Raw genomic sequence first — 24,724 nt, forward strand, 5'->3', positions numbered from 1 at the left:
CTTCCTATATGCACAAGTACAATATGACGTATCCCATCAGAGTAGCCTGTACATGTATTATTGGTTATGTGGGACATAACTGTAAATATAGTTACACTTAAGGCTTAAGATTCTCTTGTAAAAGATCACAAATACAGTAAATGTATTCTTGATGAATTCTGATGTTCTTACAGTGCCATGATCACGTAGAATAAGTGAAACTTGGAGAACTAAGGTTGAGATGTTTTATTTCAGAATTCTAGTGCAGATAGTAAAATCTAGTCAGTTGTTTAATGGAAATTTGGTTGGGCTGGCAGATTTTAAAAATAAAGAAGGTACAATTACTCAATACGAATAGCAATAATATAATTTTTAAACAGTAAAATATTCAGTTGGCATAATTTAAAATTGAATATTACCTCTTAAAATCCATAATTTGCAGCCTGTCAAGTCACAGTTACAGTTGAGCTAAGTAGCTGATGATCAGAAAATTAATTCCCTAGCTAACTCTTAGAAATTTATAGTGTTTTAATATTAAATATTTCTTCTAATTTAGAACATAATATACTTTGCAAATAGACACTGCAATAACAAAGACAGAGCAGTATGCTGTATGATGACACATTTATTTATTTTGATAGTAATTTTAATTCTCTAAATGTTTATATGCAAGCAAACCTAGTTTGTGTCTCACAGCATATGTATGGATATTTACTGACCAAAATGTCATAGTAATGAGGCTGCTTGCAATATTTCTGTGTAACAACATGATGTTTGTGGGAACTGAAAGGACTGGAGGGCATCCTCAATTATTGATCATTAGGGAGTTTCTGGGGCTCAGAATCTCACACGTGTGGCTCTCAAAATAATAAAAATAATAAGTAACCACTACTAGAAGTTCAATTGCAATACCAGTCTTTGTCATAATCACTTAAGGGCACAAGTACTTAGAAGAAATACTAGGTCATGACTATAAATTATGGTGCAAATATTCTGATGGATTTTATGTTCTGTTCTGTTCTGTTTCAAGGTTGTGAATGTTACCTTCATCCCTGATGTTTTTCCCCAAATGAGGAAATCAGTATATCTAGTATCTCACACCTGTCTTCTGTGCAGAAATTTCTGCTGGAGTGGAGAAAGAAAAGTTTCCATAAGAACTTGTCGCAAAGCCAAATGCGCTTAAGAGGTAGGTGTTTTCTGTAATACAGTAGTTCATTGCTTTGATTTTTAATCTGTTTCAGTTTTTAAAAGAACCTAGTAGTATGGTGCTATTTGTGATACTAGTGCGATATTCCTGGTTGTGTCCCATATAGCCAAGACGTATGCTTGTTACAGGTGATGACATAAAGTCAGGCACTGTTATGATAATCTTTTTTAGTTGACACATATTTGATATTTTAATTCCAGCTGGATGCTAGAATATAACTAATCTGAAGAAAGTAATTGTCTAAGCTGAAGCTTACTGGCATTCCCCTTGTGTTTCTGTAGGATTAGATTTTGAATACTGATGTAGGGTTGTGGCTGTGAAAGTATGTGTTAGTATTCTCTCAGATCAGTTTAAATAGAGAGACAGCTTTTAAAAAGGCAAATGTTAGGAAAATAAATACTTTGAAAAGGTATTTTGGTTTGCTTCCTACAAGGTTAGGTTCTAAAGTAAGGGTTTCTAAAAAGTAAATTGATGTGTCTCTTGGCCATTATCAAATAGTATCTGCTCTTCTTAATCTGTGAGGAGATTATCCAGGTTATACACTAATTGCCATGAATGAAGAGACCTCCAAACTAGCTTCTTCCAAGTCTCAAAGTGGTATAGGTGTGCTCTCTTAAGAGTTGCACTGGGTAGACTTCACTTCTTAGCAAATTCTGCATTCCACAATGTACATTTTGTTTTCTATTTTCTCATTACAATATCAAATTTGGGAGACCATAACTTGCATGTAGGATGTATTATCCTTTTTTTAATCATTTCCATTTGCCCAGTGTTATCCCAAATGCTTGAGAGTTGGCTCTAGTTTTGTTTTGATTTTACTCCTGTTGCATGGCAGCAACAGAGGGACAGATGAAATGATTCAATTCATTCCAATTCCACTCATTCACAGCTTTGGCTAAGATACTCGGTCAAAGTCTCTCTTCTTTAGAGAGGAACGTTTAAAAAGATTTTCTTCAATTTTCTGTAGGATATCAGCCTATCTGTAAATTCTAGACGGAATAACTGGATTAAATAATCCATAATAAATAATTGTAAGAAAATTATTATGCTTTGAAGCAAAAGGTCATGTAACCTCATACTGTGGTTTACATTCCAGTAATTTTGTTGGGTTTTGGACAGCTATCCCTCATTTACAACTGGTGTATCTGAAAAGTGAATCATATCTACAATATCTGATATTCAGGAAGTAGAATAGCTATAAACGCTACATGTTGCAAGGCATAAGGAAGCCTTTTTTTACCATTAGGACAGTCAAGCACCAGAGCACGTTGCCCAGCAAGGTAGTACAGTCTGTATCCTTGGAGGTTTTCTTGAACAGATTGAATAAAACTCTGAGTAACCAAGCCTGACTTCACAGCTGACCCTGCTTTGAGCAGCAGTTTGGTCTGGAGACCTCCTGATGCCGCTTCCAGCCTGAACTATCCTATGATCCTGTATGAATGTGAACAGTGGTGATCTGCACAACTGGCTTGTCTCTTCTGCTGTGTGCAGGACTTGGGAGCTGCCAGTCTTGCCCCTCAACATATCTGGGAAAAAATAGGTGCTTTATTTCCCATCAGTATATATTTTCTGACCGGTATGATCTATAGTATATAGTTTTAGATGTATATATGTGCCTATATATAGTTTTAGACCAGTTTGATGTGAGTTTTTATTTACAGGAACAGTAGCGTACTAATTACTCAGTTTTCTAATTTCATGTGATTTTATTGACAATCAAAAAAAACATGTATGGAATTTTGGCCCACCTCCACTTTTTTTTTTTTTTCAGAAGATGGCTGTAGTCTTTCTAAGAACCGTATTAAGCTTTTTCATAATTCATTAAAAAAAAAAGTCACTCCTTTGTGCTGACCTTTGACCATTGTTTCATAGGAACTTCAGTTTATACATTATTGCCACTTTTTTTTTTTTTTTCTTAAGCCAGAGGAGAGCTCTTTAAATTGGGGTAATACTGAGGCATGACAGTGAGGTACATAAACTGTGTACTTACTTGCTCATATCTGCACTGCATGAGTGTTCATATAAATCTCATGATCTTTTTGAATATACCCTAGCTCCAGCTGTTAAGAAGTGGGCTCAAAACCAAAGCTTTAATGAATTCTCTGAGATAGTCTTTTTTTTTTTCATTTTAAACCTGTGCATCAAAGAAACATGAGATACTACCAGTTCTCTTACAGAACTTGAACAGTCTTTATTTGACTTGTGAAGAAAGCTATGAATGAGGGGTTTGGTAACATATTTCTTGGAAGGCTCTACACAGCTTTTCTTTCAGAGAGAGCAGTACAAATCCCTTGCTGTCATATTCAGCAGATGGCAGCATGCATGTTAACTGGCTGGGTATCTGTTCAAATCTTAAAGCTGCCATGCCATATTGACTAGCAAGTAATTAATTTGTCAGTGTCTTTAAGGTCAGTCACAGTGGAGGCTTTCAGTGTGTTAATGTGAAAAATCATCTTTACCCTGAGGGGGCACTGTCACAGCAGGTAGGAATTAATTGTGGAATTATCTTGCTTTCTTCCTAAAATACAACTGTGTTGGAAGAAGGTAAACATATAAAACCAGTAGAATGCAGTTCAGGACTCTGTTTTCTAAAACATTAAAGCACAGGTTTAATATTTCCATACATGCATATCTGAGTAGTACCAGGACCCAGGGCCTGGGGATTAGGTCATGAAAGGCCGTCCAAAAAAAAAACAAACCAAAAAAAGCAAGCCATGACCAAAGAAATGTTTGTGTGTGATTGTGTAATAGCAGATGAGGTGTGGTGTAGATGCCATTTTATCAGACCCCTGAATATGAGCAATGAAGGCGTGTGATAGCTATATGTGCCAAATTGCCATGTCACGTAGAAAACCCCCTCAATTTTCCAATCTATATAGGAGATTGTGTGTATGGTGTTTTCCATTGTAGTGTTCTTATCATACTTGCAGCAACAGGAATAACAGGGCACTGAAGACAAAATCTAGAATGTGATCTGAATTTTCCAGTTATGCTGAGTTTTGGCCAGGGCTCTTAAGGTGAACATGGGTGAAAAATGTGATAGACTTTTGATTGTTGCTGAATATTGGAAATTTGCACTGTATCTAGAGCTGAATGTATTGTAAGAATGGAATTAGAAATTTTTTTTGCTATGCCGTGAACTGCCTTGCATCTTTGTGTTGGCAGTCACCTGCATCTTGCAGATTCTTTGTGTTAAGTATGGATGCAGAAGATATTTGCAACTATAATGTACTTTCCCACTTGGTCACTCTTGGTTCCAATTTGGCAGTGCAGTGGCTCAAGTAATTTGCTATTGATTCAAATCTCTCCTTATCTAGCAGATGTACAGGTCATTTAAATAAACAGCAGGAGAATTTCTTCAGCCATATTTTTGTGAACACTGCTATACAAATATTGTAAGGTTTTACTTTATTATTATGATTTTTTATTCTGAAGCTTTATTTGTTGTCTTATTAAAATATTTGCCAGTTTGGTGAAGCCAATGTAATATGGGACTGCTTTACACTTTATGCTTTTGTAATGGAGAAAAGAGGAACTTCTCGAAGGGATGTTTATAACCTTCAGCTAGGATTTGAAATCAACAATGATGCCTTGTGAGTGTATCTTATTAACAGTTAAGGCTCTTGAGATGTCATACAGAACTGGTGGTGTCCATCTGTGCACACACTAAAAATATATGTGCATTAAATATTGGTTTTTTACTAGTTAACTTCTAGAGTGAAACAGATCTTTGATCTGACCTGAATGAGTATTCGAAACATTCCAAGAGATGCTGATATTACTGCCAGACTCTTACTAATAAGGCCTCTACTGTCTTGCTATCCTCCAGTACAACCAGCACAGTCCTAAAAAAATCACATTGGGTTTCCATTCTGTGTTTCATATTGTGGAGGCTTCCCTTCTACACCTATCCTTTGGGAACGTAACTCTTGTAATATAGGATAGACTGGTTGGGTTTTTTTCCCCAGCTAACTGATTTCTGCAGTTAACATGGAGTGTGAGTTCAGGTGGATCTTCTGTAAAAGTCAAGAACAGAATATTATAACATATTTGACAGGATTTAGATAATACAAATCAGTGTTCCTGTCTTTCTACAAGCGTATTAGTTTCTTAACTGATTAAAGACGACTGGAGAGAAAGGAAAGCTTTATTCACATAATAACTTCTATTTTTCTTTTATTTGTGTTTAAAGGCAAACATTTGCTTTCCCATGTTTGAGCTTGTTAGGAAATAAATGCTAATGTAAAACCACAGCTCAGAACATTAATGTAACATTAGAAGATCAATTTGAAGAAAGAAAAACAATTACCTGTAGACTAGGAAGTCTTAAATTCTTTTCACAGACAGACCTCAAACATTAGTTTTGGTTAATTCATTCAGCCAAGAAAATGGACAGTTTGGACTGCTATAAGATTTCAATTTGATTCCATTACAGCTATCACTGGGCTGTGCTGAGATGCTTACAATCAAATTATAGGTTACTGGCACTGTCTAGGGCAATAGTACTTTTATATTTTGCATTTTACCTTATAGACATGTAGTTACCACTTGTGTCCAGACGCTTTTGAGTAATGCGTCAGAAGAGTAACGTTACCTCTGAAACAGCAGCCTGACGGCTAGCGCATGGACATTGTTCCCTTACTCTGTCAGATTCTCTAAGAATGTGGTTAGCTGTGTTCTAAAATGTAATTTCACAGTGGACTGTGTCCACCTAAATGAAATTAACATGCATTCTGCATGTTTTGATGGTTTGAAAATGCTGAACTAGAAGCTTTTGATTTTATTATTCAGCCTTCTAAACTGAGAAAATGTTTTGCCTAAATAGACTTAAAAAATAATTATTTTAAATATATTGATATTACTCTAAAAATTAAAACTACCTCTTTTAAACAAAGCTCTAGAGAAATCCTGCTAAAAGTATTTTTTTTTAATAGTCTCGCTTTTTCCAAAGTATTAAATGATAGCTTTTAAAAGCATGCTAAGCATTTTAATGTGACTTGAGTCTCTCATTCTGTGAGACTGGCTGAAACAAGAAGATCAAAGCAGAATCAAAGGCATTCATATAAGACAAATATCAGATACAAGCAGGAGGTGCTTTCTCAAGAAGCTTTGTGTAAGACAACAAAGACTTGTAAGGATGGCACAGCTATCCAGGCTAGTAAAGGAAGATATGAGAAATACTTATGTAAAACTTTGCTATTTGTATTTCAGAGCTTCAAACTGCACTCTTCAGAGTAATACACAGTTAAGTTGGTTGAAAAGTTGTATATGAAGCTGTTTATATTAACTTATTTTTGTATGTATAGAGCTTATGTACACAGAGAAGACTAAACTGAACCATTTTCATGTGTTTGGTAAACAGTTTTCAATCTTTGTGAGGAAAAATAGTGTTTGTTTGGTAATTAAGAGAACATCACTTAGAAGGAAATCTTTCACTTTGGTCCTGATATTTTCTGACCTGGTCAGTTACAGATTTTTTTTTTTTAGAAGTTTGGAGTGGTAGCTTAGAAAATGTTCACACCACAGGTATTTATTAATTATACATATAGCACTGGAAGGGGAATGAAGGTAAAAGAAGGGGAGGAACTGTGAACAGGGGTATGAAAAAGAGGAAGAGTGACTAAAAAATGTTGAGTGACAAAACAATACAGAAAACAAAACAAATCCAAAACAATTACTTTAAATTTTCTTAACTACTCATTACCTGCTTAGGCTAAAAAGGCCCCACCTTAAGCACATCCTAAAACCACATGCTTTACTGCATTTGTAATATTTTGAATTAAGTTATACATTTTGAGTTTCAGTACCTAAAACTGAAAATGCAAAAATACTCCCATAGCACTGTATTTATGATGTTATTTATCTTAATCAGCAAGGACTTGCTGTATTGTGATATAACACTCTTCTATAGACATAGTTATTTTTTACAGATAAGGCATTTAATAATTACAGACAGTGAGGTGGCTTGAAATTTAGGAACCTTTTTAAAGTTACCCATCATTACTTTGTAACCCAGGAGTCTTGATTTTCTTGTATGCATAAACCTATTGCTGACATTTAAGTCATTGCCATTCAGTGTAAAAGAATATACAACATTCATAAATGGCTAAGAGAGTTGTATCTATTGTGTAAGAAACACAGAGCCTTAGAAATGTTTAATGGCACTTTCAGGCAGAAGAAAACAACCCCTTAAGGATATGGTTGTTGCTTCCTGCTCCTTGAATAATCTATATTAATCTTAAAAATTAGAGCTTTAATTCCTCAGGTGGTGGTTAAGTATATCTTATACTGGAAAATATTCCAGTGTTGATGCTTTATTGTCCAGTTATGTCTCACCATCTGAGTCACAGTCAGAATTTAACAAAGACAGTCTCTTATGGTACAAATGCTGTTTGAGAAGGTGTCTTGAACAAGCAGTTGCTCTGCACAAAAGCACACCCACTGTATTACTGTCATAAAGTAGTGTCAGAAAATATGTATAAGCTAAACTGGATGGAACCTCAGTAAGGTGTAACAAAGAATAGTATAAGTAGATGGAATTTACCCATGTCTACTTGGGTCATGCAAAGTTTACTCAATTCTTACTTTTTACCTGTGGTGCCAAGCTAGTGATTCTACCTCTCAATTTTTAATTGTGTATATAAAAGCTAGTGCAGTTCTGTCTTCTGGTTTCTCTCCTAAACTCAGACTAACAGCTTTCAAGTTAATATTTTGGGGAACATTAACACTGAGTCTACCTAAGAACTTGGGGATACTTTTTGCCAGTTAAAAACAGTGGGGTGCACAGATCCTGGATATCATTTTGTTTCTTCTATTCATTTTAAAGAAGTAATTGCTGGAAAAATGTTAATTCCCTATGAGCCCTGTGATAAGCTACCCATATCATGTTCAGTCACAATTTCTATGTGGGTGAAGTCAGGCACAATCTAGCTGATGTAGCAGATGTGCTCTCTGCATGTTTTTTCTGATTTTATATGTTGGTTAGGTATTCCTTCAGATCACAGTGCTCCAGATCATTGCAAATTAAATAAAAGATTAAATGAAAGCTCCTTATTTGTATTTGCTCTGCTTTGTAAGTGTGGCATATGGTCTTGTGCAGACTAGAAGTAATTTCTGTGCCAGATTAAATACCCTAAATACAGACAGCATATGAAAACTAAGCAAAAGGAAGCACCACAAGCAAAATGAAGAGTTAAGCACAGAAGGTATCCATGAGTTTAAGCACATAGCATTAGGGTCTTTGTGTTAGCAGATGTGTGAAAATCCGTATAATTTTTCACTTTCTTGTAGATGTTTAATGGCTCTAGGGGAGCCAAGCTTTAGCTCATGAATCACTTGCAACTCTGAAGCAGTTCATGTTTCTTACCTGTTCCAACTGTGTTGTGTATGAATCACTGCAGGGCTATGCTGGTATGGGATCTGCTAAGTAATATGAATCCCTATGGGAAAAAATGGGTCAGGAGGAGTGGTGACTCCAGTATCACTTGGTTATATTAGATCCAACTGTAGACCGTACCTATTCTTGCCCTGTTTATTCTTGTGGGAGGATGCCAGAATCCTTTGGAAGATGTCACCTCTTGCTTGTGAACCAGTCCCAGGGGCTCTTACACTTTCAGATGTGTGAAGATTTTAGCATGCGCCTGTAGTAAGAAGAATATGAAGGTCCTTGACGTAAAGGGTAGATAAGGAATGTTTTCTCTGTCCTTCTTCTATGAGTTGGCAGGATTTGGTAGTGTAGGGAAGCAGAATAACATTGATGACATAGGCAGTAAGTGTCTGCAAACAAGACGGGGTGTGTACGAAACCTGTTCATGCCCTACCTTGAGGTCTATCCCACAATAAGACTATGGCTTCCACCTTTCCTCCTTTTGATTTAGTATACGTCTGGGTTTTTTTTGTCAGCTTCAATTGTGTTAGATTCTCTGAGGAACAGTAAGCTTTTCCCCCTCATGTCCAGTTAGTGCAGGCTGGCGCTTCACACCAACCAAAGCACTGTCTTGTCTGGTGAGAACATAGTTCAGAATGCCACAGTTCATCAGGTTAACAGATGGCTGACACAGTTCGGTCGAAAGGGATCTGGAGCCTTAATAAGCCACCAGAGCACAGTGGCATTAAAGAAGATAAGTAGAGTCAGTACACTGAGGAGAGAATTGGGTAAAAAGTTGCAAGGGGAGGGCTGTGCAGTCTCAGCAGTGGGTAAAGGGACTGATGACAATTCTCTGACCAAGGGAAACAATCAAGTAATAAACCATGATCCATGCTGTATGAGGCAGTGCTGAGTAGTTCCCTGATGAATTAATAATGAATGTTTCTGCTTAGCTAAACGGTATCCCTTGCATGTTGTCCTTCTTGCCTCATGTCTGGTTAACAATTTAAACACATCTACCCTTTCTTTAAACTAGTGCTTATTGAAAATTAAAATATTTCAACTATTGAAATAGCCACGGAATTTAATGTTATTTGAAGTTTGGAAGAATACTTCAGACCAAAGAGTACCACAGTCAAGACATATACCAAAATGTGATTGAAATTGTGTCTTCATAATTTAACAAGAACACAGTTTTATCTTTATTGTTATTTATATTGAGGCTTGAGTGTATATGAAAGCAGGAGTACAGGAATATCCAGGCGCTTATTTCTCCTAAACTTAAACATTACAAGCAATTATTCAATGCTCTAAGTGGACACGGTAGTATAGTAAGTCAAAACATAGACCTTCGGTTCTGAAGACGTGTGCTGAAGTTCACCAGTAGAATACATAGGATAAACTAGGACTTTATACACATTCAGTTACTAAGGTGAGAGACCCAGGTTGTAGTATTATGTATGACAGTACCTGATAAACCCTCTGATCCTGCACTATGCGCATTAGCTTGTTAAGATTAAGCAGAAAATGACCATTTAAATTGTGGTTAGTCTTTCTGATGCTTAATGGACCAAACATTTCCACCATTTCTTGTAAGCATGTGGCATATGCTAAATCTTAGTCTTGTAGCTAAGAAAAGGTGACAACAGTGATTAAAAGACTGTGCACGTATTTCACTGAAAGCATTTACGTGTGTAAATCTGGTGAGGAATGTTTTATTTCAGTGGAAAAAACCTTGTAATCCAGTTAAAAATTAAAGCAGAAAAATACTACAATGGCATGTAAAAATGTTTCCTGTCTCAAAACAGCAAAAGTGGGTGCCGACTAAGAAAATTCAACATCTTTGATCAGCGGTTTCATTATTGATGTTCTTTAGTTTCATTTGCATTTGTAAAATCTCATTGAAAATTGTACAAATCAACTCAGAATCAAAAATCTCATTGTTCTGATGAACAGGAAAATGCTTATCTAGTATTCTCATCTGGTTGATAGTAACCTTCCAGAAGTACAAGCAGACTAGGAATCCTAGCCAATGTCTAATTGCTGTACATTCCAAATGATGGTGGGAGTTTGGAGAGAGTGAGAAGAGAACAACTTATTATTATGTGAAAACAATAACCTAAGAATAAGATATGCCTGGTTTTGTATTTATTGACTGCTCATCTTAACAGCTCCATAAGCACAAAGGAAATAGCTTTCATTTAAGGCACTACAGAGAGAGTACTATCTGAAGAGGGCTTGTTGCTTACTGTCCTTCATGAAAAGATGTGGATTTTAATGAAATATGCATAAAAGTCATTTTAGATGTGTGGCCTACATAATCATACCCGTCCTGAGAGGCTAGGGTAGAAAATTATACTATTCAGAATAATTAAACTCCCCCTTTGTATTATTTCTCATTAATTCAATATTCTTCTAAAAAATAAAGCTCCCGCAACAGTTTTGGTAATCAGCCTTTCAGATTTATGAGCTATTTTTATGCTAGTATTGTTCTATAAGACAAGGCTCCTCGATCAATTGCCAGGTAACTGCTTCAGTCTTTTCCCAATACCTTGCTAATCCAGCGTATTAACTTATTTTTAATTGAGTAACTTCATTGTTCAGAAAATCCCCTTTGTCATTATTCCATAAACATTAACAGTATTTTATACAAGTAATTATTTAAATATAATCATGTTGCTCCTTTCATCCCCGTCTCTCTTCTTGTGCAGAAAAAAGAAGTTCCCAAGCAAAGTAGGAACATACTGGAAAAATTAAAGAACCTTATCATAATTAAAATTATTCCCCAAAGTGTAAGACCAATTTTTATTGGCGGTCCAGATACAGACAGCTCTAAGATAAATTTTTGAGAAGCTTGAAAGTGATTTGAGTATATCTTACGAGAAAAATTACACAGTTGTTCTGCTTGTCTGCAAGGAAATGCATCTGAAGCATATTGTAAGTAGACATACAATGAGAATGTAAAAATAATGACTAAACAGAAGTGATTCAGGTAGCAACATTTTTAGGTTGAAATAAGGAAGAGATTACAGTGACAGTTTGCTTTAAAGCAGTACGTTTTATGTTACTAAAAAATACGGAATCATTGAAATCAACATTCTTGCATTCTTAGTTACCTAGTTACCATGTACCAGCTGCCACCTCTTCAACTAAACAATGGCTTTTGAGTTCAAGTGCTCTTCCCTCAACACAATTATTCCAGCAAGTCACAACAACGCCTCACTGAGCGAGGGAGGTGGTGTGATTAACACACTAGCTGCCTTTTCTACAGGATATTGTTTGTTCTCATAATGACTCTGAAATGCTTGATGTTGGAGACAGAAGGCATCTTTGATTGCTCTCTATAATGAAAACTTTGTATTTTATGAGTCCTTGTAAGAATCTTCCTGCAATGACAATATTCTTATTTTTGCAAAGGATGAGTAAGAAAAAGGTATTCACATCATCCAACGTGTTCAAAGTGTGTTCCCATGGTCAAAACTTATCAGTGTCTTTCAGCACTTTAAACAATTAGCTATAAAAGTTACTCAAGCTGCCACTATAGTTGATTTTTAGCTATACATGCCCCTGAAGGCCAATCATTATTAATTCTGTTCATTTTCTACCTAACAGTGGCTCACACAGTAGACCTCATAGCACTGTTTTCTGCTTTCTGTCCATGAACTATGCTCAAGGCAGTAAATACAAGTTCAGTTTCTAGTCAGACTTCAAGCAGACCAGCTATACAGCAGCTGATAGATAGAAAAAAAGCCTACTGATGGAAAGAGTAACCTGCACAGGACTTTAGGGAGCAATATGGTGTAATGTCACTTTAAGGAATCCAAACATCTGCATGGATGATTTAGAGTCTCTATAGTGGGTAATCAGAAGCTGGCTGTATTAAAGGCAGACTTGTGGAAATCAGCATAAGGAATAAAATCTGTGCTAATCAGATTATTTTTTTTATAATCCACTGTGGGAGCATTTTTGTATTGGATAAATATGTACATGAAATTTGGAGGCTAGTCTGCTAAATTGTGTGCCTAATCTAAGTACATAAAATTAGGTAGCGCGACTGTCCCCTTTTCCCTAAGTATCCGTTGTCCAAATACACAATTAAATGCTGAGATCTCATATGAATTAATGTCTGGTTTTCCTAGTAGTGTTAAATACACTTCTACTTTTGATTAATGAACTTTAATTCTTATGAAAATGCATCTGGTATACAATGCGAGTAGTTCTTGACTAAAGTCTTGATCATCTTCAGTCCAATATTCAGTTTTTTTTTAATGATCTTGCAGAAGAAATTCAGTTCCCAATGTATGATCGCTACACTGAATGCAAGAGAAAGGGTTTAAATAATGAAGTAAGCTGTATTATTTCTGGTCTTTTTTTTATCATTTAGTATTAATTTTTTTAAAATTAAAACTGTTTCATCATTTCTGTGTTTCAACATTTGTTCTTAAAGGACCATACTGTGTTCTTGCTAGCTAAGCTCTCTGCCTAATGTCCGCAAATGCATACTAAGGTGTTGAAAGTACTTTTTATGTTGTTGTTGATTGGAGTGATCACAATTACACCTAAGAGGTCAGCTGAAGGGCAAGAAGCAAATAGCAGCCTGTACATTGATTTAAGTAGATGTGAGCAAGTGCTGAAAACCATTTACTTTACAAATATTATGTTGCAGAATCTGAGTTCAATTCAGTCCTTTAGGTTGGTTGCCATTGGTAGTTCAAGTTGAAATTCACCCGTGATGAAAATACTACTGATCTGACTGAGATTGTCTGCTACTATAAACTAATGTTCTGCTACTGATGTGACTTCTGATACTAATGTTAATACTACGATACACTAATGCTCCTGATACTGACTACTGATTATGCAGTCGTTTCTAAAGTTTTACCTGCTAACAGAAATTACCCTGCTTCCATTTACTTCTGTCATTGGTATTCTTTAACATTTCTAATTCACGGTGTGGTTGAAACTTTAAAACTTCTTTAAAGCTGCGCTAATTCAGTCTTACATGGAAGAACCAATGCCGTATCAATATATGTAACTGCTGTGTGGTTTTTTGCTTCTCAGTTCTGCTTTTGTGCAGACTTGCACCACTTTCTTCATAAGGAATGTTTGCATAGAGTTGTGTGTAAGATAGAAAATTTCTTTTGTGGGAAATTGCATTAATATATATCTTCACATAATAAACATGTATGGTGGGCTGGTTTTTTCAGTTTGTTTTGTTTAGTGTGGCTTGTATAGTCCTTTGTATATTTTTTTTCTCCGCAGAGAATTCATTGATGCAAAACAGCTTCTATCTTTCTAAGTGGATATCTAACCCCACTAATTCGTAACAATTCAAGATACAAAAAGCAGCAAGGCATTTGATTCATTGCCTGTTATGATCCATTCAGAAATGCATAATTCATTAGATTTTTATTCCTACAGTGTAACAGATTAATAAAAAGCTTCCCAGTCCCTCCAGAAGTATAGTATCATGCATAGTAGCGTGCCTGATTTTCTCTTCCAGGAAAGGTTTGTGTTTCTTGTTATTCAGCGTTCTGAATCATCATTTCTATTGGCAGTGTCTCCTTGAATACATTAGTTTTTAAAATCAGATGTTATCATGGGAAATGGTAGAGGTTAGAAGTGCATTGGAGAGGTATGCCTTTGTGTGTCAGAGATGGATGTGAAGAGACCCTTTCTTGGAGTGACTGGTGTAGTGTTTGTCATGAGGAAGAAGCACTGTGTGATACGAATGATTTGTGCAGACACCTCAGAAATTACATTAAAAGAAGACTAAGACTACAATTTAGTATTCAGAAGTTGGAAAATGTCAGTATTGCTACCTGACCAACTTAACAAAAGCAGCATTACCTGAACTATGAGATTGTTTGATATACCTGCTCATCATGCTCCTTTATCCAGCTGCAGAGCACATTCCTTGTTCAAGGTGCAAGATGGAGAGTACTCACTGAGTATTGTAATATGTAATATTTTCTCTAATATGTCTGGCATCTCTTTTTCCCCCAGATATATAAGTGTACACTACTTAAATATGGCATTTTTTATTAGGAATTTATTTATGAGCTTCTAAATGATGTTCATAACTAAATAATGAGTGCTTTAAAAAATACATACATTTCCATTAAGTGCTTGCAGAGTAGGGTAGCACTGTTAACCATATTTTTGTAAAAATACAAATTGAGAGTCCAGAAATTTGAAAGTAAAAGATTCGCACTCATTGTAGGTGCCTAACTTGAATGTCTAGAGTGTTTTCAGAATTCTTGTTATATGATCACTTAGTATGCTTGAAGCATAACTCATTTCAGTTGCAGCTGTGGGAATTTGGTACTTCTGCAGCTCTCAAGACAGGGCGTTTAGATACCCAGAATGTACAAAGCATGCAACTATTAGCCACGTGATGGTCTGTTTTAAGTGACTTGCACGTTCTTATGTATGAGCTTTATCCACAGGTGTAATCTGTTGCAGAATTACAGTCATCCCCTAGATTTTTTTCTCTTTCCTTGACTGCTGCCTAAGCCGAGTCCATTCTTGGGCTCAGTATTCCTGGCTAACCACATTTCTTCCATTTGTTAGAGCCTGAGTTCTAGTTTTTGTTCGGTTCCAGGTTTCTTGTCTGCTTTGGTTTCCCATCCCACCATCTCTCTGGATCCTTGTTGAGTCATTTACAATGACAGCTTGAATACAAACAAAACCAGGCCCGAGGCCAGGGTTGTCTGCTTGAGGAGCATTCTCTGTGCTAGCTCTGCAGCAATGCAGCTGTTAGGGAAAAGGTCGATCCTCAGCTTATGCAAGACTGGGGCACTATATGCTTTGCAGTGACCTCCACAAGATGCATACCACTGTGCAGCTTATTTGCCTGTAGGAACAATGTTGTGGGGTTTAGGAATAACTGAGGTCACCCTAGGCAATTACTGTATATACTGTAATATATGAAGTCTGTCAGTCATCCCTGCGTTTCTCAGTCCGTGCACCTGCTGTATGTCCCTGCTTCTTTTTCTTTGTCCAAGTATTTCTGAGTTTCTGTCTCTGGCAGTTTCTAGTTACAGCAACTGACTGTGGTGCCTGTACTTCAGTGTCTTCCTTCTCATTTGACCTCTAATATACCAGACTTCTAAACTACAATATACATGGCAGAACAGTTGTATCTGAGCTTGAAAAATCATTGGATAAATACTAAGGATGTTTTATTTTAAATTAAATACTGTTCTGTTCCTCTTGTTTTGATTTTTTTTTTTACTTCTGTGTTTCTCACAATTTTATTGTGAACTTAATTCTGTATTGAATGTTTAGTTTGTATTGCAATACACCTTTTCTATAATTTAAATATTAACTATTGATCATCTCAACTGGGAAAACTTTTTGGGGTGCAAATTGTTTCAAATTCCTACTTTTCTCCCATCATCACTTACAAATATTGAAATCATTCCTGAGCTTTGAAAGGAAGAAATAAAATCATAGATTTAATGTGACTAAAACAGTAGAAGATGGATGTGAGAAAATCGTACATCACTGTTTTTACTGTATTCATTTTTTTCTTTGTATTTGAAAGGAACACAGGACTGGAAGTGAGAGTGTTTGAAGAGAATGTCAATTCCAGTGCTCAAAATTGTAGACATAGGCACAGTTTGAGGACCAGTCTAAAAAGGCTCAAAGGATACTTATGCTGCATGATCTGAACCAACTCTCTGTAATAACTCCAGTATTGTAGTAAAGACCAAAGATTGTAGCTGTACTGTGCTACAAGAAGAGAATGTGGATACTGAAAGAACCTTGTAGGTATCTCAAAATACAGCAAATAAAGAAGCTGCTAGATGTACCTATGCTTCACTGTGTGTGGGATGATGAGGAAAGATTGCTAATTTGATGTGGAGAGGAAACCCAAATACATTTGACTCTGAAGTTGGCAACTAGCATGCAAATGGAGCTCCTGAAGGATCTTAATAAAAGCAGGAACAGGGCACCCTGCTTTGCCTCCCTTGAAGAACTAGTTATGCTTCCATAGAGAACTAGTACCAGCACTCTGTGGCTTCTTGTTATCATTTGTAAATCTCTTGCTTTTCTAGCAAATTGGAGTGTCATGGTACTGACATTAGTCCAGAGCTTTTCAGTTTTGTGTTTTACTAGAGAAGAGTTGGAACTCATAGAAAGTAAGAGTTTATGAAGAAGATGCAAGGCTAAATTAGGATTTGACCTTGTATTTGAAAATCCAGGAATGATCACTTGTAGCTAGTAGTTAAGTTTTTGAATCTTTCTGCTTCATGAAGCAATTTTATTCCTTCCCTTGTGTGCCTTTTTGAAGAACATACAGTAGGGTTTTATATACAGCAAGACTATACTTTGCTGTACTATATCGATTTATTGTTAATTGGACTAGAACCAACTCTGAATACAGATCTCTACATACTCTCCTGTTGCCATCTATAAAATAAAAGAAAATTAGATTGTGAGAAAGTGCACTTTTGGACTGGCCCTTTTTAGAGACAGAAGCCATGTGATAAATTCTCATCTCCACACCCCTTTTCTCTCACATATACTTCTTCTGATGTATGTACATGCTGCTGCTGCTTGTAATAGAGGAGTAAAACCTGCCTCGTCCTGTGTGAGAGCCTCTTCTTTGCAGATACTAGAGCTGTGTTAGTCCGTTTGGCAGAGGCCATGATGTTTAATACAGCTGATTATTCATCATAAACCCCAAATTCTTTTAAAAATCTCTGCTTTCCAGAATAAGTAGTTCCTCTCATCACCTGGCATTTATTCTGTGATTCCTAGATGTAAGACCTTTTGTTGAGATGCAGATGATTTCATATTGGTTCACCTGTGTCTTTGTTTTTTACATTTTTCCTAATGATTGTGTCATCATCCAGCTTGCCCTGTGATGATCTTTGCATTTTATTTTGGATCCTATATCTGTCTGTCTGTCTGTCTGTCTGTCTATCTATCTATCTTCAAGTGTGCTGCTTCAAATAGGGCACAATATGCCAGTTCAGACCCAGGGTAAGCAGATACTTGCACATCCCTTCATTATGACAGCTCTGTCTATGGTTTCCTGACAGCTTTTTCCCAGGTTTGGAAGTTCTATATTGCCACTGTTTCCCAGTCTTTGTTATAAAGCTGTCATTTTAACCACTCAGTATTTGAAAGCACCATGGTATTTTGAAGATGCACTTTCTTCAACTCTTATACTTCAACTTTGTTGAGGAATGAAGGAGTTGAATGAGCTGGGATAAATAGTATGGCACTTAAAGTTGTGCTGAAATAGATACATTTTGCCACTGTTACTTTCTCATATGGTTGCAAAGAGATTATTTCTGGAAGCTAATATTACTACTCTTTGCATGGTTATTAGTTGGAATGCTAAATAATCAGAGAGATTTCATTTGCATTTGAGACTTCTCATTGTTCATAGAAGACACTTTTGTGTCCTGCAGCTTATGTCCTGCAGTTGTGGTTGTGTGAGCAGCTGAGCACTATCTGGCACAGTCAGTCTTCCCTTTCCATTGCCTACCATTATCTCTGGTTCAGCTCCGCTGACATTGCTGAACAAGCACAGCAGCTGTGGTAAATTTGAAAGAAGAGAATACCTGGTAAAAACAAGGTCATTTTCTCTAAAATCTATTTCAAAGAAATAGTCTTCAGTCTGCTAAGACGTAAAACTGCTTTATTAGAGTTATTTAATCTTTTACAACCTACTTCAAGTCTAATTACAGGACTGATGAAATTTACTTTTCCTGTGGTATCTTTCGTAGGAAAGTCCGACTTGAAAAAGCTTCTTAGCACCCTTACAATAACATAAACTATGGCTCACAAATTAAATATTTTTGTATCCATGAAGGGAGAAAAGGAACAGCTTGGTTACAGATTTCAAGACTAGATTACAATCAAGATTGAGCTTTGAGATGGTTACATTTTGTAAAGTGCTGTATTTTATGTACTGAAATGTTGATTTTTATTATCCAGCAATTTAAAAATGTTTTATTCTTTCTGGGTTTTTTTAAAGAAAGTTTTCTAAATAATAGGCCTGTCCTTATAGGGGAATTGATTTTTCTGTCTTTGAGCATTGCTTTTGATATGTATTTCACCATTCCATTCCACCATATCATTTGGCTCCAAGTAATGTATCTGCCTGTATTTAAATTCAACAGCTATCAGCTTAAATTATTGTGTCTAAAAGTTTATTTATTATAACATAAACCCATTCTTTTCCTCTTTTCCCCCCTGTCCTTTCTTCTTGTCTCCTGCCTTGTTTCCTCTTTCATTAACAAAGACTGAAAATCTTTGGTACTCAAAGGTAGTTTTACATTTCCTCTTTTCCTATTCTAAATGCATTCCATTTTAATGCATGAATTTTGGATAAAAAAGAGGAAAATTCCCTTCCAATCATGTTTATATGTTTATAGTAGTATAGTGGTTTTCATAAATCACAGAAGCTTTATAAAGCTTTAGTATTGTAATTCCTTGTGTAATTATTGACGTATTTATTAACATAATAATGTTAATGTCAAACTGTCTCTTCCATTTGCAAAATGTAGTTTCTCATAGTAAGCATTTGTTCCATTTCCTTCTGTACACAGACTTTAAAAAGCTTATAAAGCATTGTTTGTAGATGAAGTTCCCTCTCTTTCATTGGAGCTATATATCTCCTAAATAAGTGGGCCTTAATGTCGCAGGACAAAAATGGTTTCAACACTGCATGGGCTAAAGCTATACTAAAAGAACAGGGGAGCTGAGAATTGGCTGTTGGAGCTGAGTATTGAGTATTTTGGGGTTTTGGGTTAGAATTCTATGTCTGGTGGATATACTTTCTCTAGTCACTATTATTTGCTCCTTGAGTCTTTTCTTTGTTTTTTGAGTCTAGAATAATGTATTTGGATGGCTCTATGAGGAAGGAGGAAAAGTCTCCAGACCTCAGTTTTCTGCTGTTGACATTGGCGTGAAGGCTGAGGAAACCATTAGACTCGGAGTATGACAATGACCAGGTTGTACCCACTAGATTCCCCCTTTTGCTTAAATGTCTGTATGTTTCTGAGGGCATTGACTTCTGGCTTCCTGAAGCTCTTCACTTTCTTGACAGTCTGGCAGTAATGCAATTATCATGCTAGGTATGAAGTCATTTGGTAATTTACGAAACCAGTTAGAGATGCTTCAGAATCTAAAATGCCTTTGAAGGAAGTCATTTACTAAGTGATCCTGAGATACATATATATATATATATATGTATATACTTCTTTCAAATTGTACTACCTCCACCTTCTAGTGTTAGCTATAGGAAATATTGAAAATAGCTACTTGGTAAGGTTTTTAATCAAAACCTTATGTAACTTCACATTTTGCATAACAGAAGATCACAGCAGCTGAGAATAGAAAAATGTGCTATTATCATGAATAAATGTTCCATGATGAATATTTAACATATCTCTTCAATCTAAATTTAAGTACATTTTGTGTTTATTTCATTTCTTCTTCCTTTGTCTGATTTTCACCTGGATGGTTCTATTTTAAAGAAGCACAATAAAGAAATTAGTAATGACCAGATGTTACCTTGGTTCAGCTTAAAAACAGTGCCCAAAGGTAATCAAATGTTAATGTAGGTCAACATCATTCCACTAGTCAGCACTGACATACAGCACTGGATATTTTTATGTGTTCAAGGTCAGCACCAAGTTCTTCCTATTATTATTGCTCACAGTATTCAGTGAGGCACTGGCTTTCCTCCGTGTATTTGTAGCAAGATTTTTCTTTTGATACCACATGCAGACCGAGAGCCTTTTGAGCTGGAGTATCATTTCAGTTAAATACACATTTTAGCATTTGCAACTTCAATAAAACCACTTTATAATATAGCTCCTCCTCAGATTTTTTTTTTTTTTAAAAGCATCTTGATAATTACTGTTTTCTCAGAGAGTGCTTGGGAAATAGAAGGGTGGCAAAGTGTCACACCAAATAGCAAAGCAGTCCCGGAGTGCATGCATTTATTGGAGTTTTCCTCATAAAATCTGTCTCACTGTGATGATTCCCTTACCGTTTTCGGTTTTATGTTTTAACATATAGTTTTAACACGCCACTGTACTAAGGAATTATCTAATTCTACATTTTAAGGCATGCCTTGAACAAATTCTAGTTTACAATTAGTAAAAAAAAATGCAGATCTGTTAAATGAATCAAAAGGCTCACATTCTTACTTCTGAACTTTGAATTAAACCTCAAATACTGAAAATATCTGTAACATCAAACATAAAGGATCACACTGAATTACTTCTGAAGAGTCAGTTTCCTGTGATTTCTTTGTGAAAAAGAAAAATGCCATTTGCTATTTTTAGATTCTTGTGATTGAACATTCTGATTGATCACAAATGTGCCACTAAATAGCATATAGCAAAGTAAACAAATCCCAGAATGCTAGGGGAGATGTTAAAAAGTGGTTAAAATACCATCATCCTATAGTATTTATTGCTGAAACATGGAGTGTGGAGCACATGCACATAAAACCACTTGAAAAGACAGGTTGTCATCCTTCTGGATTTATCTGAGAAAATAACACATTTCAATGAAATGCCATGGAAGATTAACAAATTAATTATGTATAAGCTGACCTCCTATATCCTTGGGCTCTCAGTGCTGCCTCACGCTCTCTCAGTGCCACTCTGTCACAATTTTAATTGGAACCACAGTTCCTTATGCCTGTTTGAGTTCGGGTTTTCTCTTATTGCTGCTGCCTTGCATGGGGAGGGCTACTTCTAAAAGCAAGAAACAGGCATTCTCTTTAACAGTTTTTTTTCTGCTTCAAATAGAAAGCCTGATTCTAAAGGAATGTGGAATGCAGGAACTGCTGAACATGTTTGCATTAGGATTAAACAGAATTTCATTGCAGATTTATCAAAAATAAAACGATAGCATTCTGTAAACAGCATTGATTGAATACATTATATGCAAGAGACATTTTAGGGAAAAGCAGGGGCAAGAAATAAATATCTGTTTCACTAGTCCACTACACTTCCAGTGTAAAACTCGTCTGCATTTTTTTCTTCAGTGTTGTAGAGGCCATTTAAAAATGGATCAAGTGATGTAGCAACTCCATGCACCTAGAAGAAAAAAGCATCAGTAAGCAAAGTTCTGCTTTTTCTCCACTGAAATTCTCTCTTGCCTTTGTTTTTTCATTAATTTATTTTATTAATTTATTCCCTCTGCTTCTAATGACTTACTAGTCATTAAAATAATTTGCACAGAAGGGTAAGCAATATCATGATCAAACACAGGCTGCATAGGAAATGGCATAAGGAATAGTGCAAGCTTTCTATAAGCCATATGTCCTTGACCCCTTTACTATTTCATATGCTTTGCCTTCACTACAATGGGGGTATCCAGAGGCCATGCTTGTCAGAACACTGTGTCTGATCCACAAATAGCCATACCATGTAGCCCAAGACAGCAGTAGTAAGTCAGCTTGCCCTTTCTCTTTTTTGCTACCACTGCAGCAAATTGAGTGATTGCTGTAGAAAGGATTATGTCTGCTGTACATTGAAGGAACATGCTTATGAAATGGAGAAGTGAGGGCCGCAGTGGGGAGAGGCAATACTTGCTAATTATTTCCAGAGTTTTACAGCAAGTGTGTACTGGTGGTGTCATGCAGAACAAGGCTAATTTCATTCTCCGAGGAAGCTCGTCTGTGCTGCCGCAGTTGCACCTACGTTCTCCTTTTCCCTCATGGGAAGTGCTCTGTTAGAAGTTTAGCAGCAAAGTAAGCTGGTGTAGGAGGGCAGATATCCTGTATCCCGCAGGCTTAGCCTGACCTTTAGAGATTAAATTAACATACTTATAGCAGTAATAATCTTTTCCCTCTTTTTTAAATTCCTTGGACCTGCCTGGTAAAAAAAAATAAATAAAATAATGAAAATAAATCTGTTCCCACAATGTTATTGGTCCTTTACTGGAACAAGATGGACCATTATGTAAAATTTCCACTTTATGCCAAGCCATAAGGCAATAGCTGTAAGGAATAAGAGCACAGATGCTTCAATATTGTGAATTCAGTGCTTTAGACTCTACATTTTGGGGGTACATGTAAAGGGTGATAGAGGTGCCCTGGCATGTGATAAATGCCTGAAGAAGGAGATAATGTTTGATTGGAAAGGGGTGTGCTTTGTAGCAAAGCCCCTCTGGCCACAGACCCTAGTGGGATGCATGGTACTGTGGCTCTGGGCTGTGGCTGTTACTGTTGTGTGGAGTCCCAAAGCAGAAGAGACACTACTGCACTCTAAGATCAGAACTCAGTAAACGTCTTTTACTGAGAGCTTGAGACTTGACAGAACTGTTTGTAAAAAGCATCGGTATTTTCCTTCTAAATTCTAGAAATGCAGACTTGTAAACTTTGGTGAGATAAAGTTTTGTTTCCAAGCCTGCAACTTCAACATTTTCAGGTTTTTTTGCAGCAGTGTTTTTCTTATCTGCTCAGCTGCAAGTGAATGTGGGTATATGCAACTCAGAGATAAGAGAATAAGAGATTGCAGCAATGAGGGTATTTAGAATCTGATAAATCAAGCCAGTTTGAAGCTTTGAAACAGAACTATATTAGACTGACATGTAGTAACAATACATATTGCCAGTGGTTAGTTCTTAAACATTATTAATCATTATCACAACTTCAAAGCAGTCAGTTCTTATTAACAAGCTTATCCTAAATGAATACCACAGAGCTGTATAATTAGTGCTGATGGATATGGACCTTGATCTTAGTCACTGAGGTTGAGATTATCAGGCTATAGAGCTCTTTGCCGAGGGAAGATGGAATCATAGTGGGTAAAGCTGTTGCTCCCTATCTTTCCTCTCATGCTCTTGGTGTTTCTATATTCCTTGCCCCTTGTTGTTGTTATGTATGACACTTAGCTGCATTACAAAATGCTTGTACACGATGACAGTGTATGTTGATGTTAATTTAGAATAGCTATGCCTGAATTCAAGAAAAGCAAATATTAATTGTGTCCTGCTTAACATATGGGTGCAACAGGCCTCTGCTTTTGCTACATAATTTAGTATCATTTTCTGCATTTGTTTTCATAGCTAGCAAATGTGGTCTGTGAGAAAAAAAATTATTTCCCCACAATCTCAGCTCTTATAATGTAAATTTTTAGGTACTTATTCTTTAAAAAATGGTACATACTCAGTTTGTGTCAGTTTCAGGGAAGAACAGAGGTCGTGCAAGGATTCTCTGTAGTAGTGGGATGCCTCATGGGAGGCTTGCATGGATTTGCTGGGTTCAAACAGAGAAAGAGCTTCACTCCTGAAGGAAAAAATATTTCCCCTCCTTTCTACCTCCTTTCAAGTAGAGGTTGCTCAGAAGAGCTGGCTGGTGAAAGCAAAAGAGAAAACAGGTCTTGAGAAGCACTGTGTGCTGCTAACTACTCATTGTAATTTGAATTCTGGACCTGCTTGTTCAGTAGGTCACAAGAAAAGAATTTTGTCTTCTCTTCCTGCATATTTTCTGCCTTTCATGATCTCGTTAAAGTATGAAGTGTTTAATTTTTGCTTTCTATGGGCTTGTACGACTTAGTGCCTTACACTACTGAAGTTTTGGACTATATGGAGGATTTAAATTGCTGGTGTATGGCTTTCTGAGCATCTAAGGAACTATGATTTCACCATGGGCTGGTCTGTTGGCATCTCAATTAGCCTCCAGTTTCCTTACAGAACAAACAGCTATCTTACACCATAGATGGATAATAATTGAAAGTATTGTAGCATATGTTTCATAGCTAGCAAAAGCCCTGCCTGGATGCTTATAAAAAGGGCTTCCCATGAATCAAATACATATTTATGCATACAGAGATAAAATTCAGAACAGGTGGTTGTTTGACCTCTGTATATGTCTAATCAGATGTCTCAAGACATCACCTTTAACTGAATATTTTAGTACTCTGAAAAAATAATCTAGTGTTTCTCTTAATGCCCATTTCATTATATCTCCCAAGCAGTGCTCTTATTTAGTAAATACAAATTACTAGCCTTATGCTCATCACTTGTTTTACTTAGTGTTTAACACTGGCAAGATTGTAACTGTTTTGACTCTGCTTGGTTTGTTTTAATTACAACTTCTGCTAAAGCACATTGTAAAGATATTTATATAGAAAGCTATGTTAAAGACACGGGGAAAGGGCTATTCTGCAAAGGAGCGCGAGTAC

General features: G+C 36.3%; 1 long non-coding RNA gene across 1 annotated transcript in view; it reads left to right on the forward strand.

Annotated features, from left to right (window-relative positions):
- The window catches only part of LOC308071571, a 377,062-nt gene that overhangs the window by 197,098 nt on the left and 155,240 nt on the right, over positions 1 to 24,724 (forward strand). The window contains exon 2 of the long non-coding RNA XR_013931244.1: positions 1,010 to 1,165. This is a non-coding gene — a long non-coding RNA (uncharacterized lncRNA). The remainder of the gene's footprint in view (positions 1 to 1,009; positions 1,166 to 24,724) is intronic.

The sequence above is a fragment of the Falco punctatus genome, assembly GCF_963210335.1.
Source record: "Falco punctatus genome assembly, chromosome: 11".
Taxonomy (NCBI): Eukaryota; Metazoa; Chordata; class Aves; order Falconiformes; family Falconidae; genus Falco; species Falco punctatus.